Raw genomic sequence first — 12,841 nt, 5'->3', positions numbered from 1 at the left:
AATCCTTCTATAGCCCTTCTGTGCAGATCCTGAAGCCTTTTAAAAGTATCTTTAAAGTAATATGCTTTTTCTTTGTATTGGATGCTTAATAATACAATTTCATTGAACATAGCTGGCCTCTTGTATTTAGGTTGGCACATCAATCCATTTTTTAAAAAAAGGAAGAAAGAAAAGAAAAGCCCTGGCTGAGTGGTTTGGTTGGTTAGAGCATCATCCTGTACGCCGAATGGTTAGGTTTGGTTCCCCGTCAGGGCACGTGCCTAGGTTGCAGTTTCAATCACCAGTCAGGGAACGTATAGGAGGCAACCGATGGATGTTTCTCTCTCACACTGATGTTCCTCTCTCTCTCTCTCTCTCTGTCTATCTATCTATATCTCTCCCTTCCTCTCTCTCTAAAATCAGTAAACATAATCCTTGGGCGAGGATTAAAAATGGAAAAAATATTGGAGGGTTCAGTGAGAAATTAATATGCCATATCACAAATATATATTTTTTTATTTTTCACTTCTTTATCTGAGAATGTTGGCATTGGATAGACAGGGTCAACATTCATTTAGGTCTTATACACTTTAGGCACTAGTTCAATTTACATTGTTAATGGACATATGAGGAAATGCAGAATTCAAAACAAACTTCTAACTTTGAATGAATATATAGTATGATTAGTATTTTTAAATAATTAGAGAGAAATAAATTCTTGTAGTTCTGGTAATCCCTCTATTAAGTTATTCCATCTGGAAGTATGTTTGTTTCTCAATAGAAATTTGTATTCTGTAAAATATAAGAAGTATTTCACTGCTTATAGATACATAATAGAATCTATATTATTTATATTCAACATTCAGGTTAATGTTTTCTTCCATATGAGGATAGTTGGGCTATGAATGTTAACTCAAAAAAAAAAGCACATCTATTTTTAGAGCTGTAAATTAAAAGACATAATAAAAAATGAAACCTTTCTTATAGATGAAAGCCACACATGTAAATAAAGCATTTCAAACCTCTCTAATACTATATCAAAGCAATTAAAGGATTGAGAGAAATAAAATGCATACTTTAGAGTAAAATCATAGAACATACTAAAAAGGTATTCCATATTTAACTATTATAAGGAACTCTCCAATTATTGAATCTAGGTTGAAATACCCCCCCCAAATTAGGCAAATAATAAGTGGTTGGAGTTCCTAAATAGGTTATACGTATACACAGAGCATAATAAAGCTCATTATTCTACGCAGCACATCCATCCATACATTGTCTGATAATCTCAGGACCTCTGCTAATATGACTGGCATTTTCTATGTCCCTTTTGTACTACTAGAAGCCTGCACATAGGTCAACAAGGAGAGGGTCCAAGGCAAAAGTTTCTGAACTTTATTATTTCCAAATTTTGAAACAAGAAAGATTCCCACCCTCATCAACAGAACTGTTTAGGGTTTGAAAACCAAAGGCACTATTTAAATCAAAGGTTTACTTACATTTTGAAAAGTTAAGAGAGCATGATCACCAAAAGGCAAAGTTTAGAACTGAAAAGCATCATAGAGAATATTTAACTCAACTCCCCTCTTCAAGAATAAAAAAAGAGGGAGACCAAAAAATGGGTTGTATCTGCTTCAGGTGAAAAGATGTGGAAGGCAAGAGGCCTCATGGAGAAGTGGAAAGAGCAGAGCCTTTGTGGCTGACAGCACGGATTTGAACCCAGCTCTTTCAGTAACTATTTGAATAGTTTCCTCATATATAAAATGGGACTAATAGGACCTGTTTTCTAGAATCGTTGTGAAGAGTAAGTGATATAACTTATGGAAAGTGCCTAGAACAGTTGCTGGTACTAAGTGCTTGGCAAATGTTATTGTAAGTGCAGGGACCCAAACCAGGGTCATCTGACTCCAACTCTTGTTACATTGCCTTGCACTATTAATACAGCTGGCCAATAGGATGGAAATGTTTGCTTAAAATATGAGATTCTAAATGAAAGAAATTGTGCAGAACCTCAAATAATTTTAAAAAATATTTACTATTCATTAACACAAGTAATACCCAGTTCTTTTTAGAGGAAGTTAATTGTTGCACTTTTCTCAGTGATTTTTTGCTGTTTTCAGATACACACAGCTCAGTACAAAGAGATGACACAAGGGACTTTTTATCTGCAATGCAGAGAGCAATACGGGGATAATTTACATCTGAACTTGCCGTTAGCTCCATATGGCATGTATTCATCATTTAGTGAGTTCAGCGCCCTATCTTTAGAGCTTCAGTGATCAGGGTAGAAATTGCCCACTTATTTATGCTTGACTGGACTGAAAGTAAAGGGAAAGGAAGAAGTGAAGGGAAATGCCACTCCCTGCAAGAGTTGGCTCTGTAGTTAGGAGTTCAGGATTAACGCTGACTTGTCCAGGAACAGCAGCCTCTGTCCTAAAGAGCAGGTAAAATGCAGATGACATGAGGTGTATTATTTGTGAGTTGCAATCATGCATGTTATTCCTGTCTGTCCCACAAAGGACTTGACTGTGGTTAAATGTAGGGCTGCTCTCCTTTTGTTCAGCACAAAGCCTCACTCACACTGGGCCAGTGGGCATTTGCAGCAACATGTAATCACTTGGTTTATATCAGCAATAGGAGAAGTTGCTCTCAAAAGTCAAATTAGGAAATAACCAACCCCTTGCTGGGGCCCTTCTTCAGAGTAGGGGAGAAGAGAAAGGAGTACTGCATTCTCCTGTCCCTACTGAGAGTAAAGTAACAAAGGATTTCTCTCTCCCATTGGAAAGTCAAACAATTAGTCCTTTTATACAAAAGGAATTTTGATTTTCCTTCCATTTTTTCTGCAAAAGATGTATAAATTTTTCAAGCTGAAAGAATCTGATCTTTTATCTTTAGTCATCATGATGATCTCAGTGATGGGAAAGGGGGAATTCTAAAGCCTGTACCTTGCCCTACCACCCCCTACAATCTTAGTAGTAAGAATATATTTAGCTCTAGAGTTTAAACACTGGAGCAAAATATGCAGCTATTTATAACTTCTGGAATATTACAGAGGTTTATGGACTGTTATGCATTGAATTGTTCTCCCCACTCCACCCCCAAATCCGTATGTTGAAGTTCTAAGTCCCAGTACTTCAGAATGTGACCTTATTTGGAATGAGGGTCATTGCAGAGGTAGTTAAATGAGGTCATTAGGGTGGACCCTAACCCAATATTACTGGTGTCATAAAAAGGAGAAATTTGGATGCAGTTATTCACTCAGGGTGAACACCAAGTGAAGGTGAAGGCATAGATTACGGTGATGTAAGCCAAAGGGCACCAAAGATTGCCAGCAATCTACCAGAAGCCAGGGAAGAGGCAAGGAACAGATTCTTCCTCACAGCCTTCAGAAGGAACCAATGCTGTCTATGCCACAATCTTGGACTTCTGGCCTCCAGAACTGTGAGATGATAAATTTCCATAATTTAAGCCACTCAGTTCATGGTGCATTGTTATGGTAACTCTAGCAAACTAATATATGCAATTAACTTCTTTCTTTTTTTTCTTTTTCTCTTTTCTTTCCCTTCCCTTCTTTCCTTCCTTTTCCCATGGACTTCATGGAAAAGGAGGCTGGAAGATAGGAACATGATTTTGTTTATAAGCCATTAATAAATTTTAATGCTTTCTGTAGCATTGAAAAATACAACTTGTTAAAAGGCATATCCATACCTATTGTGACTAATATTTGGTAATAGTGGGCAAAACGGCTTGCCCCAGGGACCATGTGCCAGTGACTTCTCTGTGCACTCAAAGTCAAATCAATGGCTTCTGAAAGTCAATGGCTCATTTCAGGCCCTTGGAGAACTCCAGTCTTCCCTTGTTTCTTCCACTGTGGCTTTTCCTTCCTTGACTAAAATACTCCTTTTTCAACTTGCTAAAAAAACTTTGCTTTGTCCAGACTTAGCCACTGGCCTCCAAAATGGAGCAGAAACTATGTTCTACTACCTTTCCTTCCTTCCTAAGGAGTAATTCCACCTGCCTGCCCCTCAACCCACCTCCAGAAAGGAATCTAACCCAGGTTGCCACCCCCCTTTCTACCAGTTGCCAAATGAAAGATGATTTTCCAGGATCATCACTTGCCTATCGTACTCTTCTGAGTGTTTCTTCACCCATGATACAGTATCAAGGCCACTGACACACCTGAACATCCATGCATGCCCACATACCCTCACAGAGTTGTTCTTTGCTTCCTAAGATGACACTACAAGGTAATAAGTTCCTTGCATGTGCACTTGTGCCTAATCAGGCCACAGTGAGAACATGGACCTTCTTGTGTCAAGTGTGCCTGATACCTGTTCTTGGACTGAAGACTATCCAGACTTGAGAACTGCTTGGTGTTCTTAGAGCTGCTGCATCCAGGTCCATGGTAGGCCTGATGCTTCTGTTAATAAAATGGCAAACACTGGACCTCCAGCTGCCTAGGTCTATAGTCTGAAGTATAATTTCCCAGCCATCTTTAGAGAATGAAGCCAAGATGAGAGATAGAGAGATTAAGGGGAAGAGGGTGGGTGGGAATATTATCTTGACATCATCTGCATCCTTGGAACCAGCCAAGCCCTTTTCTTATGTAAGCCAATAAATCCTTTCTGCTTAGGCTATTTTGAGATGGGTTTTCTGGCATTTGCAACTGAAAACAGTCTAATATATATCCATTGTTTCCTTTAGCCTTTCTGTTGTCTTCTACTTGCTTACTGTATGTAGTTATTTTTGCTCTTGTGCATATGTTTAGCCCCCTCATAACTGTGTTGGGATGAGCTTCACTTCAATGTTAATAGGGTGTTTAGTGAATATGCTGTTGCTAATCTTGTTTTTCCACTTGGAGAATTTATAGTTAGTTGATGATGAAACTGTTGCCCCAAATCCAGCGATGTTTTGTCCTAGAGTTAGGTAGTATAGCTGCCTAGAAGGTCAGAAAACAGCATAACTCATTATAGGCGTATAACCTAGTTAAGAGCTTAAAACTGTGCTGGTACCATCTGTCTGTCAGATTTCTAAACATCAAGATGATCTTGATTTATTTCCAGACTTTGTCAATCAGTTTATCACATGATATCTGCAAAACAGAATCCAATGACATCCTCATTCCAGGCTGAGTATAGAATTTTCTTGGTGCAAGCTTATATGTGGCTTTGGTTTTGAAGCTGCTGTAAAAATAACTGTTTACAGATGGTTCTAATGAACAATAAAAATAACCCAAATAAGGTAGAAAATAAGGCAATTAATCCAAATGTACTGGAAAAGCTGTTTCTTAGCAATTTCTAAGCAAGGGAAAAGAAGAAAATGACAACAATCACCTCCTAGAAAGTATCTATCCCAGCTGACAGCGAAAGACACAGACCCCTTACTCAGCACATTTTAGGACACATCCTACTGAAGAATCAAAAAAAAAAAAAAATCTTAGAATTGAAGAGGCCACTCTGTCATGGAGTCTGATGGTACTTAGAATGTGCACATGTACTTTACATCCTTCCTAAATCTAGACTCCTGAATGTCAATGTATTTCCAAGGTTGGGTGTCTCTGCCCAACAAAGGAGAACTATTATTTATGCAAAGTATTCTCCTGTGCTCAGCCACAGCCTCTCTTCCTACAACTTAGGAATATCAGAACTTTGTTTAAGGAACTTAGAGATCATTTAGTCTAACAACTTCATTTTGTGCCCAGTGATCTGCCTTCTAGAACAGAGTATCTAATCATCTCCTCTGTACTGGCCCTGTCAATATTTTATGACAGCATCTGTGTTCCTCACATCACATTTCCCCCCTCTGGGATAAATACGCCTGCGTGCTCTACCCCTTCCTTGCCCTGCTCAAAGTTCTCTGAGATGCTACCCTACCTCCTGCCCTCCAATTCCCCTTTATGCTGATACAGTCTCCCCAACGTCCCATGACTATTCATTCAGAAGCTGGGTATTTCCTTCCAGGTGCAAAACTAATGGAAAAAAACACATTGTTCAGTGTTATATATCATTGTAACTATTTTATGTAGTTCTCCATAATAGTTCTACCCTGTTAGGCACTATAAGGTTGGCTACAAATGGCCTGTCAACATTTCCGTAATTAAATTTGTCAGACTTTAGATCAAGACTATCAACAGCACAGGTCTGTGCTGTTGGGAGGCACTTGAGCAGGTACTCAGACCACTGCCTCATTTTGGTCATGCTGTCTTACAAGTATTCCTGTTTTTCAATACTTTTAAAAGTATTTCTATATATGTTATCTTACATGATATTCACGTCCACTCTGGAAAGATAGCTGGGCAATGTTTTATTCTCCCTACTTTGCAGAGGAGGCACTACTAGGCCTGGTTATAACTAGTTAATGGTAGAAGTAGGACTCAAGTCCCAAAACTCTTGACTTTCAGATTACTGTTCTGTTTTCTCTAGAGCCATTGTCCTTTATCACCAAATAGCCTCATATTCCCCCTAGACAGCACTACTGCATAAGCAGCTCTCTGAAGAGGTGCAGGTTTAGGACCTTGCATTTGTCAGGTGGTCCGTACCGGAAAGAATCAGGTCTTCTGACTACTGGAGTCCAGTGATCTCTCATTAAATTCCAAGGATTCACTCCCATCCCTCCTGTTCTATGCACAACCAGTTCTGAATTCAGCAAATACAATGACAATGTTGGAAGCAATAATAACTGTGTCTACCTCCCCTTCTTCTCCACTGATGGGAATCAGAGGCTCAATTTGCCAAATGTTGCAAGAAAGGGTTAAGATTAATTTTAAGTCATAAATGAGTAATGATGGGGAAGAAAAATGAAACTCTTAATCTGTAGGATTCTCCACATAGAACCTGAAGCTTACCCACCTCTCCCTTTCTCTTTGCCTTGAGTATAATTTGCTTTTCTTCAGATTCAATAACTTGAGGAAGAGGAGTGTGGAGCAGAGTGAGGGATGTGGGCAATGCCAGTGGGCACTAAAAATGAGAAGGAAGGAACTGTCTGTGCATCTTTATGAGCAGCTAGAAATGGAACTTTCCTTTCTCATCTCACCTTAACCCAATGAAAGAGTTCATAAAGAAGAAGATGCAAGGCTGGAAGCTATCTTCTTTTAAGATTGTTTGGTTGATTAAAAAAAATAAACGATAAAGAAAGACAAATCCCTCAATATTTGGGGACAAAAATTTACTCAAGTTCTTTTACCTGAATTTGGAGGGGAGCGGTGGAAGAGGGCAATTTGCCTGAGTGCGGGGAGAGTTAATATGCTCAGTGCTCTCTGCACAAATGCTCTGGTCAAGCATGCCTTGTCCTCTTGCTCCTTGGGCCTGCCAAGACCAAATACAGCCCAGGACAGGTTAGCTGTGGTTTTATCTCCAGACCCCTAGACATTTGGAGTAACACACTTCATTGGGGATAGTTTTGGATTTACCCTTGAAAGCAAGTTGTTATATAATTTAATGATCCAAATTCCTGTGTATACTAGTGACTAATACAATTTTATTTACTTTTTAACTTTTCTGTCTATATGAATTTTAGACTTTGTTTTGAGTCTTTGTTTTATGTATTTTATTACTGTTAAGAAATTTTTTTAAGTAGATTTAAAAATATTTCCAATAGTGAAGAGGCATGACATTTTCTAAGATCCCTGTCTTAGGTCTAGCTACCTACTAGGACCTTAGGACAAGAAATGGAACGTTAAGAGAGCCAACTGTGGGGGTGGGGAGAGGTAGAGGAATATATAAAATAGATGGAAAACAAAAATAATCCAAAGGAAAACTGTGAATGCTAGAGAAATTTAACTGCTTAAAGGAATGCAAAGGCCTAAAAATTAATTAGGTACAGGTACAAGTGATGTAAAATTTGCAGGGGATAAAGAAGACCTCCTGATCTGATATCATGTTAGAGTCACCTTGGCTTTCTGCGGGAGGTTATGGTATTGCTAAGCTTTGCTTACTTGCTTGGGTTAGAAAAACAGTAGAACTATCCAAGAGGCATCTGGGCTCCTGAATTGACTGACAGGTATGACATTGATGTTATAATTAAGTCAATTTTCCATGATTTGGGGAGTGATTAGATCAGTTTGAATTGTTGTGGGAGGTCAAGTCAAAATGGGATACCATTCTTTTTAGATTATGTAATAAAATGCAAAGCATAGTCCTTGGGGCAGAAGATGGGGCTTGCAGCTCAGGCTGTCCTTCACTAGCTAAGTTGCCTTGAGTGAGTCAGATGGCTTCTGTATGGCTCCGTGTTCTCTGTATTAAAACAAGCCTAATAATAATGTCTATTTTAGAACTCAAAAAAGCTAACATATATGAATGCAGTTTATGAACTCTAAAGTGCCATTTTTATTATTTTCCAATGCCTGGCTTAGGTTATGAATCCAAAGGAGAAACAAAATTTAAAAAAAAAACAAACAGGAGTGAATATTGCTTTTACTATATTTCCCCCTTCTTACTCTAGCTGGATATTTGAAAAACTGCATTTATCTGCTATTGTGGCTTTACTCTTCAAGGCTTCTGTAGTTGATGTCTCTACGACCTTACACTCATGTTAAGAACTGAGGAAAACAATGGTTGTTGTAGGCTTACCTATTCATGATTTAAGGAAGCAAGTTATGGAACTTGAGCAGAGCCCTTGGGTATTTAAATTCACTGACTACAGGTAAGGGTCCATGATTTTTGTTTGTTTGTTTTTCTGGTTTTTTAATTTTTAAAAGCAATCTGGTTTCTGCCTGCTCTTACAGTAATACAATGGCTTGGGCTTTTGTGGAATGATAAACCACTAGAAAACAAAAAAATTATGGATCTCATACAATTCAACAACTCCCACACGGACATTTCCTAATCACACAGTCCCATAGGATCATGGCTGGTGTGCCAGAGACATGGGCTAATCCTCAACTTGATTAATGCCAAACAGTCACTCAGTCACCCAGGGTAAACCAAATAAAGGTAGCCATTGACACTACCACCCCTATCTTTGAAATGTGAATTCTGAAAGGAATATGGCAACTTACTTAGCAAAATGTTTTGTGAAATAGCACAATGTCAACATCTCTCTCAATAGTTACTCGGCAAAAAACCAAGATGAATAATTTTGAGGTACTTAACTAAATATTATTTTAAATCTGTATATTCAATGATATTTTCAATGACATCTAAACCTTGCTATTCAACTAAGGTTTACTCGAAGACAATTATCACTTTATGAAATGGACATATACAATGACTAATAATGGTATAAAGTTTATAATAAAGTATTTATGGAATTATATTCCAGTATAGATTTAGAACTGCTTTTTGAAGAGGGTAACTCTATTATGGCCTGCTTCATTTAAGGAGCTTTCAATTCTTAATAATAACCAGATGTTTTCATCCTGCTTGAATTCAAATCCCAAGTTTCTCAGGATAAGAAGACATTGTATCTCCATGGTTTCTTCCTTTTACATGGTATTTTTGCAGTATTAAAAGGGTTTTGTTTTTTATTTTTGGCGCTATTTCAAGAAACAGAAGAAAGATCTTATTTTATACATAGGCTATTTTCTTCCTACGGACTGAATTTGCTGATATATAAGCACATTATTGGACTCAGATTCTCTAAGTTTTAAGACAATTTCAATGCTTTTTCAATATCTTTTGGCTGCTCAGCCAGTTTCTCTGATGGGAAGTATATCAGTATATCCATGAAAAGAAGTATCCCAGCACTTTGTGAAGTACTTTAAGGACAATACTTGTACACATGGGCCTTTTAAAAAATATTTATTATTTTTAATTGCTCTTGGCATACAATAGTATATTAGCTTCAGGTGTGCAACCCAGCAATTAGACATTTATATAATCTATGAAGTGATCACCATGCTAAATCCAGCACCCATCTGACCCATGGCTATTAAAATATTATTGACCATATTCCCTGGGCTGTACTTTACATCCCCATGAGTGTTCTGTAACTACCAATTTGTACTTCTTAATCCCTTCACCTTTTTCATCCATCCCTCAAACCCCTCCCATCATCAACTATCAAAATATTCTCTGTATGTATGAGTCCATTTCTGTTCTGCTTGTTCATTTAATATTTAGATTCCACATATAAGTGAAATCATCTGGCATTTGTCTTTCTCTGTCTGACTTTATTTCACTCAGCACAATACCTTCTAGGTCAATCCACGTTATTACAGATGGTAAGGTTTCATTCTTTTTTCTGGTTAAGTCATATAGCTATTACATATGCACCACTTCCTTTTTTATCCATTCATCTGTTGATAGACACTTAGGTTGGTTCCATATCTTTGCTATTGTAAATAACAATGCAATAAACATAGATACATATATGTTTTCCATTTAGTGTTTTAGGTTTCTTCGGTTAAATACTCAGAAGTGGAACTGCTTGGTCCTTCTTTGTCTCCTGTCATAGCCTTTGTTTTAAAGTCTATATTGCCTGGTATAAGTATTGATACCCAGCCTTTCTGTTTGTTTCCATTTTCATGAAGTATCTTTTTATTTTTTTAATTTATTGATTTGAGAGAGAGAGAGAAAGACATTGATTTGTTGTTCCATTTATTCATGCATTCATTGGTTAATTCTTGTATGTGCCCTGATTGGGGATTGAACCTGCAACCTTGTGTATAGGGATGATGTTCTAACCATCTGAGCTACCTGGCCAGGATAAAATAACTTTTTCCATCTCTTTCCTTTCAGTCTGTGTGTGCCTTTCAATCTGAAGTGAATCTCTTGTGGACAGGGTATGTAAGGGCTTATTTTTTTATCAATTTAGCCACCCTATATCTTTTAATTGAAGCATTTAATCAATTTGCATTTAAATTAATTGTTGATAGATACATATTTATTGCCATTTTATTATTCATATTTTTTATCCTACTTCTTCTTCTTCCTCCCCCTCCCATCCTCCTCCTCCTTCTCTTCCTCCTCCTCTTTCTCCTTCTTCTCCTTTTTAATTCACACCAGAGGACATTTCCATTGATTTTAGAGATAGGAAGGGGTGAGGGGAGAGAGAGAGAGAGAAACATCAATGTGAGAGAGAAACATTGGTTAGTTGCCTCCTGTATACTCCCTGACCGGGGCTCAAACCTACAACCTTTTGGTGTACAGGACAACCAACTGAACCACCAGGCAGGGCAATTTTTTTTTCTTAAAAAAGACCCTTTAACATTTCTTTCTTTTTTATTAAATTATTGGAGTGACACTATTAATACATTGTGTAGGTTTCAGATATACAATTTTATGATACATCATATGTATATTATGATACATCATATGTATATGTATTGTGTGTTCACCACCCCAAGTCATCACCTTCCATAACCATTTATCTCCCTTACACCCTCTTCTACCTCCTAACATTTCTTATAACACTGGTTTGATGATGATGAACCCTTTTAGCTTCTTCATGTCTGGGAAACTATCTGTCCTTTGATTCTAAATGATAGCTTTGCTGGGTAGAGTAATCTTGGTTGTAGGTCCTTGCTTTCATCACTTTGAATATTTTGTGCCAATGCCTTCTGGCCTCAGAAGTTTCTGTTGAGAGATCAGCTGATAGTCCTATAGGAGCTCCCTTGTATATAACTGTTTTTCTCTCGCTGCTTTTAAGATTATCTCTTTATATTTAACCTTTGACATTTTAATTATGATGTGTTTTGGTGTAGGCCTCTTTGAGTTCATCTTATTTGAAACTTTCTGTGCTTCTTGGACTTGTATGTCTATTTCCTTCACCAGGTTAGAAAAGGTTTCCATCATTATTTTTTTCAAACAGGTTTCAATTCCTTGTTTTTCTCTTCTCCTTCCAGCACCTCCATGATGTGAATGTTGTACACTTGAAGATGTCCCAGAGGCTCCTTAAACTATCCTCATTTAGGAAGATCCTTTTTTCTTTTTCCTATTCTGATTGGGTGTTTTCTGCTATCTTATTTCCAAATTGCTGTTTCAAGGCCCTGGCAGGTCCTAGTTCTCTTGGTTTGAGCATCATCCTAATATGCCAAGGTTGTGGGTTCAATCCCCATGAGGGAACATAAAAGAGTCAACTAATGAATGCACAATAACTATAACAGCAAATCAATGTCTCTTTTTCCCTCCCCCCCAACCTCTAAAATCCATTTTAAAAAAAGATTCAGCCTTGGTTGGTGTGGCTCAGTTAGTTGGGCATTGTTCCACAAACCAAAAGGTTGTATGTTAATTCACAGTCAAGGCACATACCTGGGTTGTGGGTTTGCTCCCCTGTCAGGACATGTCCAAGAGGCAGCTGATCAATGTTTCTGTCTTGCACGGATGTTTCTCTCCCTCTCTTTCCCTCTCCCTTCCCCTCTCTCTGTAATCAATAAAAGAAAACAAAATTTAAAGATTCAAATTGCTGCTTTGATCCTCTGCTTTACCTAATCTACTGTTGATTCCCTCTAATGTAGTGTCCATTTCAGATACTGTATTCATTTCTATCTGCTCTTTTTCATGTTTTCTGTATCTATTTTTATGTTTCTTGTCTCTGTTAAAGATCTCACCTTCCTCTAAGTCCATTGAGCATTCTTATAACCAGTGTTTTGAACTCTGCATCTTGTAATTTATTCCTTTTTTTTGGAGTTTTGTTCTGTTCTTTCATTTGGTACATATTTCTTTGTCTCCTTGTTTTGGTTACCTTCCTGTGTTTTTTATTTCTACATGTTAGGTAGAGCTGTTGTGTCTCCTGGTCTTGGTAGAGTGGTTTTATGTAGTAGGTGTCCTATAGGGCCCAGTGGTGCAGCCTCTCTGGTCACCTGAGCCAGGCAGTCCAGGTGTGTTCACACCTTATAGGCAGTACGCACCCTTCTGTTGTAATTCAGCCTTGATTGTTGTTGGCATGTCAGTGGGAAGGATTTACATCCCCACCCCAGCCTGAT

General features: G+C 37.9%; 1 protein-coding gene across 1 annotated transcript in view; it reads right to left on the bottom strand.

Moving 5' to 3' along the window:
• Positions 1 to 12,188, bottom strand: part of EHBP1 (EH domain binding protein 1) — a 370,181-nt gene extending 357,993 nt beyond the window's left edge. Inside the window, exon 1 of the mRNA XM_071221562.1 lies at positions 12,168 to 12,188. The gene's annotated coding sequence lies outside the window, so the exon portion shown is untranslated. The remainder of the gene's footprint in view (positions 1 to 12,167) is intronic.
• Positions 12,189 to 12,841: the final 653 nt, after the last annotated feature.

The sequence above is a fragment of the Desmodus rotundus genome, chromosome 5 (assembly GCF_022682495.2).
Source record: "Desmodus rotundus isolate HL8 chromosome 5, HLdesRot8A.1, whole genome shotgun sequence".
In the NCBI taxonomy this organism is placed as follows: Eukaryota; Metazoa; Chordata; class Mammalia; order Chiroptera; family Phyllostomidae; genus Desmodus; species Desmodus rotundus.
Note: the sequence above shows the minus strand (reverse complement) of the source record. Positions and strands in the feature narration are given on the sequence as shown.